This window comes from Triticum aestivum, chromosome 6B (genome assembly GCF_018294505.1).
Source record: "Triticum aestivum cultivar Chinese Spring chromosome 6B, IWGSC CS RefSeq v2.1, whole genome shotgun sequence".
Taxonomy (NCBI): Eukaryota; Viridiplantae; Streptophyta; class Magnoliopsida; order Poales; family Poaceae; genus Triticum; species Triticum aestivum.
In genome coordinates, this window is record NC_057810.1 from 337,858,303 (window position 1) to 337,873,770 (window position 15,468).

Here is a 15,468-nt window from a genome sequence, read left to right on the forward strand (position 1 = left end):
GTACTTGCTACACATTTCTTTTGGCCAAAGATGAGACGGGATGTTGAGCGTTTTGTTGCTCGCTGTGCTACATGTCAAAAAGCTAACTCACGACTCAATCCTCATGGTTTATATATTCATTTGCCTGTACCTATGATAGAGGCGAGGGTGTCCCGATCTTTCGATGAGATGACAACTATCGATTTGGTGGAGACTACTTTGACGATCCGACTACAAACGTGCACGACGTTGCGCCTTAGCAATCGCTAAACCAATCTCCTGAGGTTACTGACGATGCCGGAAGCACGGTCAGCCTGACCGCGAAGGTCTATTCCTGCAAGCAATCGAAGAACGAGCAAGAATATGATAAAGCAATCTGAATATTGCAAATATATATGAGGTATTGATAATGGTGGGGATCCGTAAGCGGTCTTGGTCTGGTCGTTGGACACAAACGAAGTACACGAAGTTGCAATGGCTAACTTTTAACTAAACAAATCCCAAGGAAAAGCTACTAGATGGATCTACTTATATAGGAGCAAGGGGTGGCGGCCAAGGAGGTGGGAGGACGTCCCAAGGCAGCCTAAAACTAAATCTAGGTCGTACAAGGCCAATGGCCCCAAGTGGAGGTGATGTAACACCTTTGGACTTGTAGTTTGACTCGGATTCTGCTGCAACATCATATTGTTTCGTCCACAACTCAACGCTCCGGACGAATTTGAAGGTGATTCCAATTGGGTCGGAAAGTGCACGAAATCTAGTTTCCAACAAAAAAGGAATCACCCAATTCGGAGTCCGTATGAAAAACTTGTGTGCGTTTTGAGTCAGGTATGTCTGTGCAGTCCGAATCTGAATCTAGAACGTGAGAGACTTGGACTCTATCTTCTCTTGGGCCAAAAGTGACGTGAGAGAACTTTTTGGACAGCAAATAAACATCTCTTTCTTCCTTATCTTCATATGTGGATTGTACAAATGTCCCATACACCTGCAATTAGACAAAACACAAAAGTGTGTGAAGTATTTTTGTTCTGGATAACATAAATAGATTATTGAATAGTTTGCACTAGAAATCACTTGACAAATATGCATATATGCAATATTTTTGGTCATAACCAAGGTAGTCATGTCCTCATCATCCTCCCCTTCTTGAAAATAAAGCCGTCCTCGGCGTTGCTTAATCTAAAATGTGGCTAACAAAAGAGACAAGGTGTACATATTGTATATGTATATGTCATCCATTTTTACTTCCCTTGATTTTTGCATATATGACACATGAATAGATGAGTAACTTGCATAGTTCATAAAATCTAAAGCCAAAAAATTAGCACAAGAAGTAGAAGGCATGAAAATATTGCAACTCAGTTTGCACATATAAGTGAAGCTCTTATTCATTTCAAAAGATTGACAATGTTCATCATTAAACCATCCCAACATTGGTGAATAAACCTTACTTGCATCAAATTTACATGCTACAACATGCTTAAATAAGCAAACATGCAATAAGTCATTCAACACAGAATCATCACCAAGATTAGAGGTAATATCAAAATGATTAAACATTGGTTCTTTTGCATCAATAGTTAATTCAATGGGTGCACTCAAAATTGTTGGTATTTCAGTTGTTTGATCACATGGCAAAGTCAAATTATCAACGTAGTCCTCTAAAATAGGTGGTGTGATCAAAGTAGTGGGTAGCTCATCAGATGGTGCATTCAAATTGACAAGGCATTCATCATTCTCATGTAGAGATGGAAGATCAGTACCTTTGTCATTACCTCTTATGATCAACTCAGATGATGTAGCCACTCTCGGGGGCGATGTGTCACATGGTGGAGGTGATGTAGTCCTGACAACAACGGATGTGGTTGTCATAGTATGCCTAGTAGTTGAAGGAACAATCATATCAACTCTTGGAATGTGCACCGTGCGCTTGTTCTCCTCGTGGCCAACACGTCGTTTTATTTCCTGTTCAGCTTTGCAAGCAAGATGAAACAAATTGATAGAGGCAAAGGTGTCCCGTCTTTCGATGAGAAGGTGGATTTCGCTTTGGTGGAAGTCGACTTTGACGATCCGACTACGAACGTGCGAGGACGTCGCGCCTTAGCAATCGCTAAACCAACTCCGAGAGGTTATTGACCACGCCGGGGCACGATCAACCTGACCACGAGGGTCTGTTTCCTGCGAGCAAACGAAGAACAAGCAAGAAACTAAGATTGCAATCTGGATATTGCGAATATAAGATGAAAGCTTTATTGATCAAGGTGGGGTTCTGTGACGCCTTTGTCTGGTCGTTGAACACAAACGAAGTACGCGAAGTTGCAGCTATGGCGAACTTTTAATCTAAACAAAACCCAAAGTCTAAACGATGCCCTAAGGGCTGTATATATGGAGGAAGAGGGGGGAATTTCGTGGCCCTTGGTGGAGGGGTCCGAAATCAACCCTATCTCTTGTTTCCCCACACATACGGACTCTAAACATAGCCTATACTTATGTATTTCGAAATTACATGGGCCTGGCCCAATAATAAGGTGACGCAGCACCTAAAATAGCCTCGGGACGAAATTTATGAAGTGGCATCTTGTATATTTCGTCCAAGGCTTCATGCACCCATTATGGTGGCTTCAAAGTCCTGAAATCATCACTTGTAACTCCGTTCTTGTTCCCCTTGCGCATGCCATCGTCTCCATGCTTGTTCTTGCTCCAATGTTCATCCTTCTCCAAGCTAGGCCCTTCATTTGTAAGCAAAACAAATGTATCCAATTTAGGCAGCATCATATTCTCATGAACATTAGAATCATTACCAAGAAATGAAAGTACCTGGTAATTTAGTTGGCGTGCACGAGCTCTAGTAATTGGTCCAGTATGTATAGCAGCAGGGGCTGTGGGTGTAACAATTGTATTGATGTCCTCATCATTCGGAGTCCGTATGAAAAACTTGTGTGCGTTTTGAGTCAGGTATGTCTGTGCAGTCCGAATCTGAATCCAGAACGTGAGAGACTTGGACTCTATCTTCTCTTGGGCCAAAAGTGACGTGAAAGAACTTTTTGGACAGCAAATAAACATCTCTTTCTTCCTTATCTTCATATGTGGATTGTACAAATGTCCCATACACCTGCAATTAGACAAAACACAAAAGTGTGTGAAGTATTTTTGTTCTGGATAACATAAATAGATTATTGAATAGTTTGCACTAGAAATCACCTGACAAATATGCATATATGCAATATTTTTGGTCATATCCAAGGTAGTCATGTCCTCATCATCCTCCCCTTCTTGAAAATAAAGCCGTCCTCGGCGTTGCTTAATCTGAAATGTGGCTAACAAAAGAGACAAGGTGTACATGTTGTATATGTATATGTCATCCATTTTTACTTCCCTTGATTTTTGCATATATGACACATGAATAGATGAGTAACTTGAATAGTTCATAAAATCTAAAGCCAAAAAATTAGCACAAGAAGTAGAAGGCATGAAAATATTGCAACTCAGTTTGCACATATAAGTGAAGCTCTTATTCATTTCAAAAGATTGACAATGTTCATCATTAAACCATCCCAACATTGGTGAATAAACCTTACTTGCATCAAATTTACATGCTACAACATGCTTAAATAAGCAAACATGCAATAAGTCATTCAACACAGAATCATCACCAAGATTAGAGGTCATATCAAAATGATTAAACATTGGTTCTTTTGCATCAATAGTTAATTCAATAGGTGCACTCAAAATTGTTGGTATTTCAGTTGTTTGATCACATGGCAAAGTCAAATTATCAACGTAGTCCTCTAAAATAGGTGGTGTGATCAAAGTAGTGGGTAGCTCATCAGATGGTGCATTCAAATTGACAAGGCATTCATCATTCTCATGTAGAGATGGAAGATCAGTACCTTTGTCATTACCTCTTATGATCAACTCAGATGATGTAGCCACTCTTGGGGGCGATGTGTCACATGGTGGAGGTGATGTAGTCCTGACAACAACGGATGTGGTTGTCATAGTATGCCTAGTAGTTAAAGGAACAATCATATCAACTCTTGAAATGTGCACCGTGCGCTTGTTCTCCTCGTGGCCAACACGTCGTTTTATTTCCTGTTCAGCTTTGCAAGCAAGATGAAACAAATGGTCCATAGGATAACACTTTTCATGAATTAGTATCTCTTGAATATCACGGTTTAATCCTCCCCAAAATCTATCCATAAAATCATCTTCACTTTCTTCTAAAGAGGAATGCAACAAGGTAGTTTGTAAATCATCATAATATTTTGTTACAGTTTCACTACCTTGTTTTAAGTGTTGCAACTTCTTAATCATGTCACGAGTATAATAAGCAGGGACGAAAGTATGTCGCATGGCAAGATTCAAATCATCCCAAGTAGTAGGTATATAATCAGGGTGTAACCGACAATATTCACTCCACCAAACCAAAGCATAACGAGTGAAAGAACCAACCGCAACCTTAACCTTTTTATGTTCATCGAAATTATGGGAAGCAAATATATTTTTTATGTCGAACTCCCATTCAATATATAAAGCAGGTTTAAAACGGCCATTAAATGGTGGTATAGATACATTAACCTGATCATGTGCATTTGGATGTTTGTGCACCTCTCGTGACGGTTGTGGTATTTGCAAAGGTGGTGGCACGTCTCCCGTGATCGACAAAGCCCATGAATTGACTCTGGATCCTGTCATGATTAGTAGAACAAGAAACAAAACCCAAAAATAATGTTCCTATAACTACTAGGATGTGGTGGTAAAACGCTCACAGTAAAGCAAATATCAATATCTTACAAGTTCTTACCATGCAGCAGGCGGTGATCGGCAACCAGCGGTGTCAAGTAACTCCAAATATTGAGTAAAGCGATTGCCCAGGGGAGCGTACGTATACACGGTGTAGAAATATGTGGAGCTGGGTTGGCTATATATGGTAGCAAAAGATTAGCAATAATCAATTCAAAGATGCAATGTTGAATAAACGCTCAACGACGGTACTGTGCTGGTCCTAGGCTAGACCGGACTAGAGACGCGAGCCTAGAACACTAATGAGGTCACGGCGTAGCACAACTAGCATCAATGAGGGATACTAAGTAGCTCTTGACAGCAAGATATAAGTGAAGATCACAACGGCAGTGAAGATAATGATGAAAAACAACTGCCAAGCAGGATATACAACAACTCTCTCTCCAACTTTCCTCTTGAAAAGTTTGAGACAATTTTCTGATAAATTCTTTCAAAGAATGCTACTAACTCAAGCTTTCCAATGCAAAAAGAATCACTCAATTTCGAGTTGATATGAGGAGTCAAAGAATTCTAAAACTGGCCTGAAAAATTGGAACAAGTTGTGTTCACGAACTTCGGAGGGCAAAAAGACCTATTTAGAAACCGATTTTGAGGTGTCAAATATTGAACAAGCTTCTGCAACTATTTAGATGCGGCTCGTCGCTATCTTCAATTTGAGTACTCACGGAGCCAAAACTGACTTCGTATGAGGAAGATACACCTGTTTTACTGAACAGTGCGCAAAACAGATTCCAATCCGAATTCAACTACGAGATTGAGTCTAGATAGATCCGAATTTTGTTTTTTTTCTCCTCTCTTTTTTTTTCTCACACTTTTTTTCTTTTCCTTTCTTTTTTTTTCTCTGGCTTTTTTTTTACTTTTTTTTTCTCTCGTTTTTTTTCTCTATCTTTTTTTCTCTCTCCCTCTTTCCAAAAAAAACTAGATAAGATGTAGATTGGATCAAGTGAAGATGGGAACGATCTCAACTATGATTATGACAATGAACAGTGGGTAGCACGTGGAGGAAATTGATGGATGGGTGGTGGACAGCGGAAGGGATAACGATGCAGCGGCGACGTGACTAATGTGAACAGAACTCGAAACTCTAAACGACCTAGACACTAAGACCAGCAACTCGACACGACGATGCAACCGATAATTCAACTATGCAAGCAATGAAAAGAAAATTGCAAAGGCTCAAACTGGCTTGGACAAAGGATGAATAGATCTAACTCTTTTTTGTGGATTTTTCTTAGACAATAGGTAAGAAAATAAATCTAATCTAGGAAAACTGGAAATTCTCACCGAGCAACCTGAAAACTGATACCACTTGATAGAGGCGAGGGTGTCCCGATCTTTCGATGAGATGACAACTATCGATTTGGTGGAGACTACTTTGACGATCCGACTACAAACGTGCACGACGTTGCGCCTTAGCAATCGCTAAACCAATCTCCTGAGGTTACTGACGATGCCGGAAGCACGGTCAGCCTGACCACGAAGGTCTATTCCTGCAAGCAATCGAAGAACGAGCAAGAATATGATAAAGCAATCTGAATATTGCAAATATATATGAGGTATTGATAATGGTGGGGATCCGTAAGCGGTCTTGGTCTGGTCGTTGGACACAAACGAAGTACACGAAGTTGCAATGGCTAACTTTTAACTAAACAAATCCCAAGGAAAAGCTACTAGATGGATCTACTTATATAGGAGCAAGGGGTGGCGGCCAAGGAGGTGGGAGGACGTCCCAAGGCAGCCTAAAACTAAATCTAGGTCGTACAAGGCCAATGGCCCCAAGTGGAGGTGATGTAACACCTTTGGACTTGTAGTTTGACTCGGATTCTGCTGCAACATCAGATTGTTTCGTCCACAACTCAACGCTCCGGACGAATTTGAAGGTGATTCCAATTGGGTCGGAAAGTGCACGAAATCTAGTTTCCAACAAAAAAGGAATCACCCAATTCGGAGTCCGTATGAAAAACTTGTGTGCGTTTTGAGTCAGGTATGTCTGTGCAGTCCGAATCTGAATCTAGAACGTGAGAGACTTGGACTCTATCTTCTCTTGGGCCAAAAGTGACGTGAGAGAACTTTTTGGACAGCAAATAAACATCTCTTTCTTCCTTATCTTCATATGTGGATTGTACAAATGTCCCATACACCTGCAATTAGACAAAACACAAAAGTGTGTGAAGTATTTTTGTTCTGGATAACATAAATAGATTATTGAATAGTTTGCACTAGAAATCACTTGACAAATATGCATATATGCAATATTTTTGGTCATAACCAAGGTAGTCATGTCCTCATCAACCTAGTGTTCCTAGGGAGGATATATCTATGGACTTTGTTTTAGGTTTACCTCGAACAAAGAAGGGGAGGGATAGCATATTTGTTGTCGTGGATAGATTCTCCAAAATGGCACACTTTATACCATGTCATAAAAGCGACGATGCTGTTAATGTTGCTGATCTGTTCTTTCGTGAAATTATTCGCTTGCATGGTGTGCCAAATACTATTGTTTCAGATCATGATACTAAATTTCTTACCCACTTTTGGGGATGTTTATGGGCTAAGTTGGGGACTGAACTTCTTTTTAGTACAACTTGTCACCCCCAAACTGATGGACAAACTGAAGTAGTCAATAGAACATTGTCTACTATACTTAGTGTTGTTTTGAAGAATAATAAGAAAATCTGGGAGGAATGCTTGCCTCATATTGAATTTGCTTATAATCGTTCATTGCATTCTACTACTAAGATGTGCCTTGTTGAAATTGCGTATGGTTTCCTACCTCGTGCACCTATTGATTTGTTGCCTCTTCCATCTTCGGAAAAGGTTAATTTTGATGCTAAACAACATGCTGAATTGATTTTAAAAATGCATGAGTTAACTAAGGAAAACATTGAGCTTATGAATGCTAAATATAAACTTGCTGGAGACAAGGGTAGAAAACATGTTGTGTTTGCACCTGGAGATCTTGTTTGGTTACATTTGTGTAAGGATAGACTTCCTGATTTGCACAAATCAAAGCTAATGCCTCGTGTTGATGGTCCTTTTAAGGTGTTGGAGAAAATAAATGATAATGCATATAAACTTGTGCTGCCTGCAGATTTTTGGGTTAGTCCCACTTTTAACATTGCAGATTTGAAGCCTTATTTGGGTGAGGAAGATGAGCTTCCGTCGAGGACGACTTCATTTCAAGAAGGGGAGGATGATGAGGACATCAATACCATTGTTACACCCACAGCCCCTACTAATAGATATGCCGGACCAATTACTAGAGCTCATGCAAGCCAATTAAATTATCAGGTACTTTCGTTTCTTAGTAATGATTCTAATGTTCATGAGAATATTATGCTGCCTAAATTGGATACATTTGTTTTGCTTACAAATGAAGGGCCTAGCTTGGAGAAGGATGAACATTGGAGCAAGAACAAGCATGGAGATTATGGCATGCACAAGGGGAACCAGTACGGAGTTACAAGTGATGATTTCAGGACTTTGAAGCCACCATAATGGATGCATGAAGCCTTGGATGAGGCTATTCATAAATTTCGTCCCGGGGCTATTCTAGGTGCTGTGTCACCTTATTATTGGGACAGGCCCATGTAATTTCGAAATACATAAGTATAGGCTATTTTTAGAGTCCGTATGTGTGCGGAAACAAGAGATAGGGTTGATTTCGGACCCCTCCACCAAGGGCCACGAAATTCCCCCCCTCTTCCTCCATATATACAGCCCTTAGGGCACCGTTTAGACTTTGGTTTTGTTTAGATTAAAGTTCGCCATAGCTGCAACTTCGCGTACTTCGTTTGTGTTCAACGACTAGACAAAGGCGTCACAGAACCCCACCTTAATCAATAAAGCTTTCCTCTTATATTTGCAATATCCAGATTGCAATCTTAGTTTCTTGCTTGTTCTTCATTTGCCTGCAGGAAACAGACCTTCGTGGTCAGGTTGATCATGCTCCGGCGTGGTCAATAACCTGTCGGAGTTGGTTTAGCGATTGCTAAGGCGCGACGTCCTCGCATGTTCGTAGTCGGATCGTCAAAGTCGACTTCCTCCAAAACAATAGCCACCATGCATTGATGAGGACATCAATATCATTGTTACACCCACCGCCCCTGCTGCTATACATAGTGGACCAATTACTAGAGCTTGCGCACGCCAATTAAATTACCAGGTACTTTCATTTCTTGGTAATGATTCTAATGTTCATGAGAATATGATGCTGCCTAAATTGGATACATTTGTTTTGCTTACAAATGAAGGGCCTAGCTTGGAGAAGGATGAACATTGGAGCAAGAACAAGCATGGAGATGATGGCATGCGCAAGGGGAACAAGAACGGAGTTACAAGTGATGATTTCAGGACGTTGAAGCCACCATAATGAGTGCATGAAGCCTTGGACGAAATATACAAGATGCTACTTCATAATTTTCCTCCAGAGGCTATTCTAGGTGCTGCGTCACCTTATTATTGGGCCAGGCCCATGTATTTTCGAAATACTTGAGTATAGGCTGTTTTTAGAGTCCGTATGTGTGGGGAAACAAGATATAGGGTTGGTTTCGGACCCCTTCCACAAGGGCCACGAAATTCCCCCCTCTTCCTCCATACATACAACCCTTAGGGCGTCGTTTAGACTTTGGGTTTTGTTTAGATTAAAAGTTCGCCATAGCTGCAACTTCGCGTACTTCGTTTGTGTTCAACGACCAGAGAAAGGCGTCACAGAACCCCACCTTGATCAATAAAGCTTTCATCTTATATTCGCAATATCCAGATTGCAATCTCAATTTCTTGCTTGTTCTTCGTTTGCTCACAGGAAACAGACCCTCGTGGTCAGGTTGATCATGCTCCGGCATGGTCAATAACCTCTCGGAGTTGGTTTAGCAATTGCTAAGGCGTGACATCCTCGCACGTTCATAGTCGGATCGTCAAAGTCGACTTCCACCAAAGCGATATCCATCATCTCATCAAAAGACGGGACACCTTTGCCTCTATCAAGTGGTATCAGATTTCCAGGTTTTTCGGTGAGATTTTGATGAGGACATCAATACCATTGTTACACCTACAGCCCCTGCTGCTATACACACTGTACCAATTACTGGAGCTCGCGCATGCCAATTAAATTACTAGGTACTTTCGTTTATTGGTAATGATTATAATGTTCATGAAAATATGATGCTGCCTAAATTGGATACATTTGTTTTGCTTACAAATGAAGGGCCTAGCTTGGAGAAAGATAAACATTGGGGCAAGAACAAGCGTGGAGATGATGGCATGTGCAAGGGGAACAAGAACAGAGTTACAAGTGATGATTTCAGAACGTTGAAGCCACCATAATAAGTGCATGAAGCCTTGGACGAAATATACAAGATGCTACGTCATAACTTTCGTCTAGAGGCTATTCTAGGTGCTGCGTCACCTTATTATTGGGCCAGGTGTCGTGGTTCTAAGCCTGACAGTAGAGTGGGGGGTAGGTATGGAGAGGCAAGGTCCTAGCTATGGAGAGGTTGTAAACACAAGGGATGTACGAGTTCAGGCCCTTCTCGGGAGAAGTAATAGCCCTACGTCTCGGAGCCCGGAGGCGGTCGAGTGGATTATGAGTATATGAGTTACAATGTGCCGAACCCCTCTACCTGTGGAGGGAGGGTGGCTTATATAGAGTGCGCCAGGACCCCAGCCAGCCCACGTAGGAGAGGGTTTAAGGTGAGTTAAGTCCGGGGCGTTACTGGTAACGCCCCACATAAAGTGTCTTTACTATCATAAAGTCTACTTAATTACAGGCCGTTGCAGTGCAGAGTGCCTCTTGACCTTCTGGTGGTCGAGTGAGTCTTCGTGGTCGAGCCCTTCAAGTCAGTCGAGTGTGTCCCTCGTTGGTTGACTGGAAGGCTTCTTCTTCTAAGGGTGTCCTTGGGTAAGGTACTTAGATCAGGTTCATGACCCTACCCTAGGTACATGACCCCATCATTAGCCCCCGAATGGATTGAGGCTTCGAGTGAGGAAGGAGTTGATGTTGTTTTCGATTAACCTTTGCACACTGGTCGTGCGTTGTTCTGGACCAAAGAATCTCTTCGTCGATAGTGAGCAACTTGTTTTCAGTCGACTCGATCCATTCTCCTCTTGCGTCGAGTGATCTTTTCGGGCTTCGACGATCTCCGAGCGACGGATCGCGGGAAACCCCGTGCCTGATAGACTGATCTGCTGTTCGCGGATTCCGCGGGATGCAAAATTTGGGGACGCGCGCGAAGCGGAGCGGACCACGGCGTTCGGATGGGACGGGACATAGACGCCTCGATCTCCGCGCCGCTTTCTTCGCCACGTATCCCGTCTGCATAACTATTCCTGGATATGATTAGATCGACCGGGCCCACCTGTCATCCACTCGGAAGGGACCTTATAAATGCGCCCGGCGAGGATTTCTGTATTGTGCCTCAGCATTCTCTCTCTCTCTCTCTCTGCTCCCTTCGTCCCCGTCCAGCACGCTCGCTCTCGCCCCCGCACAACTTCCCCACGCGCACCTCGCCGGCAACCATGGCCAAGGAGAAGACGGCGGCGCTGGAACGTGCGAAGAAGGCATCGGCGTCGGAGAAGGCGAAGGGGAGATCTACCAGCCGCGGCGGGTCTTCGTCCAGATCCCGCCTGCCGAAGGGCTGGGTCCAAGGAGACTGGATCCAGTCGACCATCACAGAAAAAGACCTCCTCGACATGGCCAACGAGGGCTTGATCCCTCATGGAGCTGCGAGGCTTCCGGGGAAGGAGTGGCAGCCCCAGCCAGAAGAGGGTGAGTGTGTGCTCTTGGCCACCCATGTTGATCGTGGATTTTCTTTGCCGCCGAGTATTTTCTTCCGTGGCTTCTTGAACTTCTTTGGAGCGCAGCTCCACCACTTTACCCCAAATTCTATCGCCTATCTTGCCGCATTCGTGTCCATGTGTGAGGGTTTCCTGGGCTGTCGACCGCACTGGGTTTGTTCAAACATATATTCACGTGTCGCTCTCAGACCGTGAAGAAGGCAAGCCCAGGTGATGAGAGAACCCGAGTCGTCCAAATGTGTGGAGGTCTGGGGATCCAGGTGAGGAATAAGAGCACCTTCCCGCCCATGACCTTTCCCGAGTCAGTCAGAGGCTGGCAGTCGACTTGGTTCTACTGCCAGGACCAGTCGACGCCGGGGCAGTCGAGTGGACTCCCTCAGTTTACCATGGACCGAGTGAACAAGCCCTCCTCTCTGAAGCTGATTCCGGAGGAGAAAGCTGATGTGAAGATGTTGATGGAGCGCGTGGTGCAGTTGGTTCGGGAGGGAGTGACGGGCATGGACCTCCTGGAGGTCTTCCTTAGGCGTCGCATCCAGCCCCTTCAGTTCCGGAGCCACTGCATGTGGTTGTACTGTGGGACCGAAGACGAGACTCGAGTCCATCCAGAAGCAGTCGACGATGTCACTCTGGAAAGATGGATGGCAGCCGTTACCGGAAACAAGGATAACCCACGTGGAGCCAGAAGGATTCCTCCACTCGACCACAACAGCGATCCAAACAAGGTACGCTTGCTCTGCTCTCCATTGTGTCCTTGTCACATTCGTTTCTGTTTACCCTGCCGACTGGTCGATTGATCCTTGTCTTGATATCTACCAGGCCCTCACCGAGCTGTACTCGATGCCCAATGGGGCACAAGCTCCGACTGAGGAGGGTGAGGCGAGTGGGGGCGAGAGCCAGGAGGAGGAGGAATGGGACTCGGACGTTGCTGAGGATGATGATGACGATGATGATGATGACGGTGATGAAGATGACGCTGAAGAAGAGGAGGAAGAGGAGGAGGAGGTCGTACCACCGCGTTCAGAAAGGCGGTCGAAGCTTGTCCACGACCCTTCGACTGAACGTGGCAAGGGGGTTGCGACCGTTGCTCAGTCGACCCAGCGCCCTCGGACCACCTCTCCGGTGCCGACTGAAAAGGCGCTGAAGCAGCCCAGGGCGGCCTCGTCGAAGCCGATCAAGCTCCTGCCGAAGATGAAGGTGTCCATCCCCACCATATCAGGGTAATCGTTCTGCTTAAGTCTTCTTATTTTGTGTGAACTTTGTCTCTGGTCGACGCTGAAGTTAGTCGACTGATCCTTTGGAGTTGCAGTGCTGCTACTTCTGAAACCTCAGCCCGGGCTGATGACCACGAGATGGAGGACGCAGCAACTTCGAAACCAGGTACTGTATTCTTAACGCCGTTCTTAGTCGACTGACTCGCGATCTCTGATCTTGATGTCGACTGACTCGCGATCTCTGATCCTGATTCTTCTCCGTAGCTCCACCCAATACTGTTATCAATCTCCCTGATGATGATGAGGATGAAGAACCACTGAAGCGCAGGAGGAGTAGGAAAGCGTCCGCCAGTAAGGTGCCTCAGGATGTGACGGCGCCTGAGATTCTGATTGCGGAGGAAGAGAACACCACTCGACACACGGTGTCCTTCGCAGATCCATTGACGAGTGCTCAGCAGCCCTCCCTCTTCACGATGCACCACGTCCCAGAGGACCAAGCTGGCGCGGTGAAGGAAGCGATACACCAGGCGGGAATCATGATGGAGCAGTTAAAGACCATCCGGGATGCGAGCCAGGCAGCTTATGACGCCAGTTCTGCCCTTCAAAGCAATGTTCAGGTCAGTCGACCACTGTTTGTTCTGTTGGATATGCTACCAAAAACTTTTCCTTTCCGGAATTTATAGTAGTCACCCAGTGGGTGTGTCGATTAAACTCCATGTTAGCAGGGGCACGCTGAGTGCACCCGCTAGGTGTAGTCCCCAAGGCTAAGGTCGACTGCTGGCAGTCGGCCTTAGGCTTTATGATGTCAGTCTTTCTGTTAGTCGACTATGTCGACTGGATTTCACAAGCCGGTGGGGGCACGCTGAGTGCACCCACTGGGTGTAGTCCCCGAGACTGTGGTCGACTGCTTGCAGTTGATTACAGTCTTAAAGAATACATCTCTCTCTCTTTTTTTTTGAGGTCGACTGGTCGACTTTGTCTTCAACAGAATTAGTGGGGGCACGCTGAGTGCACCCACTGGGTGTAGTCCCCGAGACTACGGTCGAATGCTTGTATTCGGCTGTAGTCTTAGAAACGTGTGTTTTTCCTTTTTCACTCGGAAGTGAATTATATTTGACATTTAGTCGATTGGTTCTTCGCAGAACTCTTGTGATCTTGTGGCTCGCTACTCTGAGCTGGAAAACAAGCACACTCAACTCGAGCTGAGCTTGAAGCTGGTTCAGGAGAAGCTGACGAAGGCAAAGGAGGAGACCGAAGGTATGTTTGGTGAGACCTTGACGACTGCTTTTCCCCTTGCTTGTTTCAAAATCTGACCTTCCTGTACCTTGCAGGTAAGGTAAGGGAGGCCCAACAGAAGAAAGACCTCGAACTAGCTGAGAAGATCAAGCTTGCTGACGAGAAGTTAGCTTCAGTCACCAAGCTTGAACAAGACAATACCAATCTGAAAGCTGCTCTTGGGATCGCCAACAAGGAGGTCAGTCGACTAAAAACTGATAAAGCTGCCCTGACCGACCAAGTCAGCAAATTGACTGGGAAGAAAACTGATCTGGAAGCCTTCCTGAGTGGTCTTGCCGAGAAGCTGTTTCTTATGCTTGAAGGTAAACCTCTATGCTTGGCAAACATTTCCAATTGTGGTTTTTCCATTCGACCATCCCCTTGACTTAGTGATCATCTTTGCAGAATTTTGTCAAAACTTTGAAGAAGAAACTAGCCGGTTGGAGCCAAACCTCAACCCCGTCAATTCTTCGGTGAATGACGAAGTTGCCATGGATGTTTTCCGACTGGAGTCTCGTGTTGCAGCTGTTGTGGACTATCTCGCAAGGCTGAAGGCCGCCACATCTCGCATCGACTCGACGCTCTGGCCTGAGGAGACACTTCAGAATGACCTTGAGTCGCTAATGGCCCGCTTGAACACGATCCCTGGTCGAGTGCAGGAATGGAAGAAGTCCTCGGCTCGGTGTGGTGCAGATGTTGCTCTGTGTCTGGCCCGACTCCACTGTAAAGATGCGCGAGAAGAGAAGCTGGCGGCTCTTCAGGTGGCCAACACCAAGAAACACGACTTCAGGTCCTTTATGGGAACTTTCCTTGCAGCTCCCACTCAGATCGCCGACGGAATCGACCTTGATGAATTCGTTGCACCTTCCAGCCCTCCACAGGAGGGGTAAAAAACTTCTTCTGGCTCGACGCTTTAAATTTGCCTCGGTATGCCGAGTGGAATTGTAACCGATAAACCTTAACAGGCTTAACGCCTGAGCACTCTCGGTTCCTTTAGATATCGATTCAAACTTGAATTTGGTGCTTGAATACGATTGCCTTTGGCTCGAAATGTCTTTTGCAGGTTCAAAGCGAGGCGCCTTTACTGCAATCGACTTATTCTTTAGTCCACTTAGGCGAGCACTGGGCTGCAGCTAAGCCTCCGAGTGAGAGGGTTGCTCTTCACCCGGTAGGATTTTTATAACTTAGGCGAGTGCTTGGACTGCAGCTAAGCCTCCGAGTGAGAGGGTCGCTCTTCACTCGGTAGGATTTTTGTAACTTAGGCGAGCACAGGGCTGCAGCTAAGCCTCCGAGTGAGAGGGTCGCTCTTCACTCGGTAGGATTTTTTACAACTTAGGCGAGCACAGGGCTGCAGCTAAGCCTCCGAGTGAGAGGGCCGCTCTTCACTCGGTAGGATTTTTTACAA